Raw genomic sequence first — 8,718 nt, forward strand, 5'->3', positions numbered from 1 at the left:
ATAGAGATAGAGAGAGAGAGAGAAAAGAAAGAGAGAGAGAAGGGAAAAAAGAGAAAGCGAGATAGAAGTAGACAGGGGAACAGAGAATGATGAAGAAAGAAAGAAAGAAAGAAAGAAAGAAAGAAAGAAAGAAAGAAAGAAAGAAAGAAAGAAAGAAAGAAAGAAAGAAAGAAAGAAAGAAAGAAAAAATTAAAGGTGGGAAGGGAGGAAGAAGTGAGAGAAGGGAAAAAAGAGAATGCGAGTAAAAGAGAGAGAGAGGGAAGTAGACGGGGGAAGAGGATGGGAAAGAAAGAAAGAAAGAAAGAAGCAGAGCAGGATACTGATAATAAATAATAGAATGGATAGATAGAGAGACAGATATATAGATAGATAGATAGATAGATAGATAGATAGATAGATAGATAGATAGATAGATAGATAGATAATATTACTGTATATAAATCTATATATAGATGGTATTAAATAGGAGGGACATATAGATGGTAGAAGATATGGTGTATTACATATCGGGAAATATACTTTGATGAACATCAGCTCCAATCTCCAACTTTCTGAAGTGTCCTAAGGAAGCCAGAGAAGAAATCTGTCATTCTGAGGACTGTACTTAAATAGTGACAGGTATACTTGCTAATTGTAGAAGTGAGATCTCAGAACAGTTGGACACCCTGCCATTTGCTTACAGGGAAAACTTCATCTACCTGGAAGTAACTTCTTCCTCAGCTGGTGACACCCGGACGGTACCTGAGCAGTGCTAGACCACAGGAGAGTCTGGGGAAATGTATTCTAATGCCGCATACACACGATTGGACATTCCGACAGCAAGCTCCCATCGAACATTTTCCGTGGGAAAATCCAACCGTGTGTACAGGGCATAAGAAGCACAAGACTGAAGCAATTTAATGAATGTTTCGATGTATCCTCTCTAAACAGGTGATATTACCAGCACTTTAAAGGCCAAATAGACCTTCAGTTTAAATCATTTAAACACACTCCAGTAAGACCGGACAGTGTGCAAAGTCTTACAGTTCTCTAAATTTACAAAGCAGTCACAGCTGGAATAGAAAAGTACACTGGCAGCATGCTGCAGGGGAGGATCCTTGCTCTCTGGGTGGAAGCAGTGGTCTCTCTGCTGAGGTCTGACACACCCAATACTGAGTTAGACCCAGAGCTCTGCAATCTGCAAAACTCACTCTCCCTGCTTAAACAGCTCTAGCTCTGACTCAGTGAGGGGGGGGGGGGGGGGGCGCATCTTAGATCTTTGCAGATAAATCACTGTGTGGAAGCAATTATCTTTCTGCACAGTTCCCAGCTGGGTCAGACCTATAGTTATATCAATCAACCTGAGTCAGGCCTATAGTTCTATCAATCAACCTAAGTCAGACCTATAGTTCAATCAGCAGACCTCATGATCCCTGCTGATTGGAGAGCTCTAGCTCTGATTTATCAGGAATAACCTTGAACCTCTGCAGAGAGACCACTGATTCCACACAGAGGGCTAGCAGTCACAGCCAAGCAGTAGAGCTTGTCCACTGCCAGCAAGCTGCAGACAAGAAGTGATGCCTTTTACATGGAAGCAGTGGTGTCTCTGCAGAGATCTAACATATTCCCAAGACCTATAGATCTGCAACCAGCAAACCTCATGTTGCCTGCTAATTGCACTACTCCAGCTCTGACAGAGCAGGAGTCACCTTGGCCCTCTGCAGAGAGACCACAGATTCCACACAGAGAGCAAGCAGTCACAGCCAAGCAGTAGAGATTGTTTGCTGCCAGCATGCTCCAGACAAAACTAGATGCCTTCTGCATGGAAGCAGTGGTTTCTCTGCAGAGGTCTGACACATTCCCAGCTGAAGTCAGATCTATAGCTTTGCAATCAGCAATCCTCCTGTTCCCTGGTTGATTTGCAAGCTCCAGCTCTAACTTAGCAGGGGCAATGTGGACTTCTGCAGAGAGACCACTGCTTCCACACAGAGAGAAGAAAGCATGCTGGCAGGGGGACAGGCTTTTTTCTACTCAAAGTATAAACAGAAAAGTCAGTGCTACTACCCATACACCACATAGATAGCAGAGCTGCCAGGTACTCGATCCACAGTCACTGGCTGAGTAGAGTAATGTAGAAAAAAATGATCCGCACTCTGGTTGTTGCTCTTAAAATGTCTTAATTTTATTGAATAGCCACAGTGAACAAACGCAGATTAAGTCATTAACGCGTTTCAGCCTATAAGGCCTTAGTCATAAAGGTTGTGACTAAGGTTATGACTAAGGCCTTATAGGCTGAAACGCGTTAATGACTTAATCTGCATTTGTTCACTGTGGCTATTCAATAAAATTAAGACATTTTAAGAGCAACAACCGGAGTCCGGATCATTTTTTTTACTTTTTTTCTACTCAGGCTGGGGCTAAAACAAACTGTAACACCTTGCCCTCTTTTTTGCTTTGATGCAATTGGGTGTATTTGGTTGACTTAAACTGAAAGTGAACTGGGCTATACCATAAATCTCTAGGACACTTTACTTATAATCCCCCCCCCAAAGTATACAAAGGGATTGCCTATTAAACTAGGCTTTATATCCATTTTTCCAGTGTACATGCTGGGTGTCTGTGGGAGCTCAGGGGACAATATGAAATATATATATATATATATATACGGTGCCCATCCTTATCAAACCAAAGCCTGGTACTGGTACTCAAAGTATGGCAGTCCTCCCACCAGTGCCGGGACAAGGTCACCCAGTTCCCAGAGCAAAGATGCCCCCTTCCCCTAGGGTTAGGGGTCAGGACGCCCCAATCCCTGCAATGAACCATTGTGCCCAGGACAGCCGCCCCCCCCCCCCCCCCGTCCGTTTTATAAAGTGCTGATTACAATGCAATACACCTCAATGTGGAATGATTACGGGCAATGGCCAACTCTTTCTGCTGCATTCAAGTCCAGTTCTAAAAATGTCACTGTCTCAATCGTCAAAAATACTCCTCGTAATGTGCTTAATATGTTTATATAATCCCATAAAACGTGTCAAATATGTTTATATAACTGCCTAATATGGTGCCTAATATGCTTATTTCCTATAACTGGCAGCTCCATCTAGTGGCCACAGTGTGCTATTTTCCCGATTTAGGTATTTTTGGGAGAATACCACCTTATGGCCACTAGATGGAGCTGACAAGCATAGAAAATGAGCATATTAGACACATTACAATGATTATTCTCGACGACGGTGCGATAAGCTAAGACATCCCGCAAAGCAAAGTTTTTAGAAATGGATACCTTAAAATCGTTGTATTGTCTACGTTTTCCCTTTTGGATATTTATGAAGGCCTGTTTGGGTTATTGCATATAACCTTTTTGCATTGATTGGATAGAAATTGATTATATACAAATGAATTGGATAGAAATTGATTATATACAAATGAATTGGATAGAAATTGATTATATACAAATGAATTGGATAGAAATTGATTATATACAAATTGATTGGATACAAATTGACTATATAGAAAATTAATTAGATACATATTGATTATCTACAAAATAATTAGATACAAATTGATTATCTACAAAATAATTGGATAGAAATTGATTATATATAAATTCATCAGATAGAAATTGATTATATCCAAATTAATTGGATAGAAATTGATTATATACACATTAATTGGATAGAATTTGATTATATACAAATTAATTGGATATAAATTGATTATATACAAATTAATTGGATAGACATTGATTATATACAAATTGATTGGATACAAATTGATTATATACAAATTAATTCAATACAAATTGATTATATATGAATTAATTCGATACAAATTGATTATATACAAATTAATTGGATACAAATTGATTATATATAAATTAATTGGATACAAATTGATTATATACAAATTAATTGGATACAAATTGATTATATACAAATTGATCAGATACAAACTGATTATATACAAATGAATTGGATACAAACTGATTTAATATAAATTGATTGGATAGCTTAGAGAGGTCATCATATTACATAATTAGAGTACATAAAGTTGATCGTACAAAGATTGTATGGGCAGATTGTAACATGTAAGTCTGTTTTGCTCATAGGGACTTAAGGGAATCCTTCAGGCTCGGTTCACACTGGTGTGTGCGAATCCACTGTGAGTTCCCGCATCGCACCTGAGTTGCAAGCAGTTCACACTGCCCTATGTGAACCGCTGCGAGTTGTACTTTTGTACAAAAGTTAATGCCACACCCCCCCCCCCGAGATCGCATGGGTGCGGACCCAAAAAAAAGGTTCCTGCGTGACTTTGGTCCAAATGCGATGCGATTTCAGCCGTACTGTCTGTTTGGCTGAATTCGCATCGCACAGACATCGCATTGTGATTTGCACAACAGTGTGGTGCGAATCACATGCAATGTCGCACAGCGCACCAATGTGAACCCGGCCTCATTAGGAGAAATACAAAGGCTGCCATTGCTGACCTCCCAAAATCCCCCCTTTGCCTGTCCGTCTCTGATTTTAAGCCCCCCCCCGTTCACACCAGTGCGACTTCAGGTTGTGACATGTAATTTACAATTTGCATCTGAAGTCGCATCTAATGTCTTTCTATGGCACCGTCTTAATAGGTGTGACTTGAAGTAATGCGATTTGGAAAATAGCTGCACTATTTTTGGCGATTTTGGGTGCGACTTGCATTGACATCTGTGCATGAAATCGCACTGTCCTGAGGGGGTTTGGAATTGTGCAAAAGTAGTGTGATTTCAAAGCTGCGGGGGGCTAAGACACGGATTGAACTTCAACAAGACTGCAGATCAAAAGGTGAGGCAGCACCGTGGCTTAGGGGTTAGCACCTCTGCCTGGCAGCACTGGGGTCCTCAGTTTAAATACCAACCATAATGCTACCTGCATGGAGTTTGCATGTTCTCCCTGTGCCTGCGTGCGATTCCTCCGGGTACTCCGGCTTCCTCCCACACGCCATGCTGCTAGGTTAATTGGCTCCTGTCTAAATTGGCCATAGTATGTGAATGGGAGATAGGGACCTTAGATTGTAAGCGAGTTGAGGGCAGAGACTGATGTAAATGTATAATATGTGGCTTCTGTAGTGTTTTTAGACATACATGCATTGTTTTTTTTTTCACTGATCTGAATGCAAACCATTGTTTTCAATGTGCCTTTGAAAGGCGTGCGTACCTGGGCACACCCCAATCACCCCGTGCAGCACAGATTTCCCTTGCTGCCTGACTGCGGAGAAAGGGGCTGGGGAATCTCTGCCCTCAGTCCCTTTCTCTGTCTCAAAAGTAAAACTTCAGGGTCTGTCTAGACCCCTGATATTTCCCCAAACCTCCTAAAAAAAAAATTGTAAAAAAAAAATTAAAAAAAATTATAATTAATAAAAAAATGTAATAAAATTGTAAAAAAATAATAAAAATACAGTTAATAATAAAAATAAACTACTGACACCAATCTCTGCCCTACTGTCAAGTCTACTGCTCTACTGGCAAATAAAATAGTAAAAAAAATGTAAAAAAATAAAATAATAAAAATAAACTACTGCCACCAATCTCTTGCCTTCCTGACACCATCCTCTGCCCTACTGTCAATGTCCACTGCTGTACTGGCAAATAAAATAAAATTGTACAAAAATTATTTTAAAAAATAATAATAAAAATAAACTGCTGCCACCAATCTCTGCCTTCCTGACACCGCCTTCTGCCCTACTATCAAAGTCCACTGCTCTACTGACAAATAAAATTGTAAAAAAATAATTAAAAAAAATTAATAAAAATAAACTGCTGCCACCAATCTCTGCCTTCCAGACACCGTCCTCTGCCCTACTGTCAAATTCCACTGCTCTACTGGCAAATAAAATAAAATTGCAAAAAAATAATTAAAAAAAAAAATAAGAATAAAAATAAACTACTGACACCAATCTCTTGCCTTCCTGACACAGTCCTCTGCCCTACTGTCAAAGTTCACTGCTTTACTGGCAAATCAAATCAAATTGTTTTCAATGTGCCTGTGAAAGGCGTGCGCAAGGGGTGTGCCAGATGTGCCTGGGCACACCCTAATCACTCCGTGCAGCACAGATTCCCCCTGCTGCCTGACTGCAAAGAAATAGAATCTCTGCCCTCAGTCCCTTTCTCTGTCTCAAAAGTAAAACTTCAGGGGTCTGTCTAGACCCCTGATATTTCACTAAAGCACCTAAAAAAAAAATGTAAAAAAAAAAAAAAATTCAAAAAATAAAATAATAAAAATAAACAACTGCCACCAATCTCTGCCTTCCTGACATTGTCATCTGCCCTACTGTCAAGTCCACTGCTCTACTGACACTTTCCATGTTTTAACACCTTTTTAAAACGTTTGTTTATGTGTATTTATAAGAGTGTGTGGTGTGTATGTATATATATGTGTATTTAAAAATATATATATATATAAGTAATATATATATATATATATATATATATATATATATATAAAACACACACGCACATATATATATATATATATATATATATATATATATTTTTTTTTTAAATATATATATATATATATATATATATATATATATATATATATATATATATATATATGTGTATTAAAAAAAAAAGATATATATATATATATATATATATATATATATATATAAAACACACATGCATATATATATATATATATATATATGTGTGTGTGTGTGTATTAAAAAAAAAAAAAAAATATATATATATATATATATATATATATATATATATATATATATATATATATAGTATATATACATATATATATAAAAAACACACACGTATATATATATATATATATATATATATATATATATATATATTTTTTTTTTTTTTTCAATATATATATATATATATATATATATATATATATATATATGTGTGTGTGTGTGTGTGTGTATTTAAAAAAAAAAAAAATATATATATATATATATATATATATATATATATATATATATATATATATAGTATATATACTTTGGGCACACACCATAATGAGCTTGGGGGTGCACACCCTAATGCAATAGGCTGTGCACACTTATGGTGGCAGTACACATGCCATGCTTACAGGGCAGTAAAAAAATACAGAAATATGCGTTGCCGGGTAGTATTTTATGCAGGTACACGCGTATGCGCACAAATACACGCGTACGCACGTGCAAGGTTAATTTGAAGAGATTAGAATTGCATTCTGGGAGTTTGAATCTATCTTACGCAACTACACGCAAAATAAATGCAAGGGGTTTCTGCCAGGAATACTGATGTGTAAACGTCGGTACCCTGCGCAAGCACCCTATATGTAAAGTGCTGCATACATTTTCAGCACTAATAAATAAAAAAGAAAGTTAGCGTACAGTCACATCTCTAATTGCTTTTGATTTGGCTTGTCAGCCAGGAAAGAAGTATTTTCAAGACAATGGCACCCTCCCTGCCTCCTCGGTACAGATTTGCTGTAACTTTCCTGGCTGTATAAATGCAAAAAGTAAAAGCAATTTCTACTCTGTTTCAATCTGCCCTACAAAACTGGCTTCATACCTGACTGATCTGCTACTTACAATAAGACCCCTACATTTTCAGCTATCTATTACTTTCCAAAGCCATTATAAAAAAAAAAAAAAAAGAAATGTCTGTAAAGCATTCATGTCTCATAGTCCCTGATTGTCAGGCAGCTTCAAACAAGCCCTTTTCTCTGTATGAGAGCAGCACAGCTGTTGTAAAGGATGATCTATACAGAAGATTACAGCCCAGTCGCAGCCTATAGATCCTCCACACATCTAGCAGATAATGAGCCTCCCCTACAACCTGCCCATTTAGGAGGAATCAGCCTCACTGCAAACCTGCTCTAGAGATGCCAACTGTCATATTTCAGCTTTGATGGCCATCAAGGGGTCTTACCTGCAGCTTCAATCCAGTTTTGTTGGAGCTCAGCTCAAATCCCAAATCCAGACCAAGGATAAAACCAGGGATCAAAGGTAATATCCAAAAAAAAAAAAAAAAAGAGAGAGGATCAGGGTGATCCTAAGGGAGGCAAAGTTTTTGGAGGAGGTCCTGGAGAGGGGAGTAGGTTGCTGTTGTGTCCTCCAAGCAGAAGCTGGTGTTACCTGAGGTGGTGTTGAGGCTTTCAGGCAGTTGGTGGTACTTGCGGAGCCTGGATGAAACATCTCCAGACCTGACCATGGATGGATGAGGAGGAGGAGCAAGAGGAGAATGCTTCAACCTGTCACAGGCTGCTCTACAAGGCAAGGGGGGGTGATGAGGTGGGAAAAAGTCCTCTGTCCATGGTGCTGTTAACTCATAATCATCCTGAATGTTGAGAAGCTCAATTACTAGTGCAGTTGATTCAGATACATTGAAAAGTGAAAGCTTACTCTAGCATAGTAGAACAAAGAATGTAGAGAAAAAAAACAATTTTCTGGTCACAATTTGCATGGGGCAAGACTTGTCCAATTTGGCCAGCTTGGGCAGACTGATTAATGGTCACACACCCTAGGCAACAACAAATGTCCCTTTTTAATGGGCAGAGGGGCACTGATTTGGATAGATTTGCAGTCACTGCTTGATTCAACCTGCTACTGGCTGCTCTACTAGACAAGGAGGGGGTGATGAAGTGGGGGAAAGTCCTATGTCTATGGTGCTGTTAACTCATGACAGTACGGGATGGTGAGAAGCTTAACTGCTAGTGCAGTTGGTTCAGATAATGTGAAATGTGAAAGTTT

The 8,718-nt window shown here is 38.4% G+C and overlaps 1 protein-coding gene across 1 annotated transcript in view; it reads right to left on the reverse strand.

Moving 5' to 3' along the window:
* Positions 1-8,339, reverse strand: part of CHRNA2 (cholinergic receptor nicotinic alpha 2 subunit) — a 127,059-nt gene extending 118,720 nt beyond the window's left edge. Inside the window, exon 1 of the mRNA XM_073624882.1 lies at positions 7,898-8,339. The gene's annotated coding sequence lies outside the window, so the exon portion shown is untranslated. The remainder of the gene's footprint in view (positions 1-7,897) is intronic.
* Between the last annotated feature and the right edge of the window lie 379 nt (positions 8,340-8,718).

The sequence above is a fragment of the Aquarana catesbeiana genome, linkage group LG04, assembly GCF_042186555.1.
Source record: "Aquarana catesbeiana isolate 2022-GZ linkage group LG04, ASM4218655v1, whole genome shotgun sequence".
NCBI classification, from domain to species: Eukaryota; Metazoa; Chordata; class Amphibia; order Anura; family Ranidae; genus Aquarana; species Aquarana catesbeiana.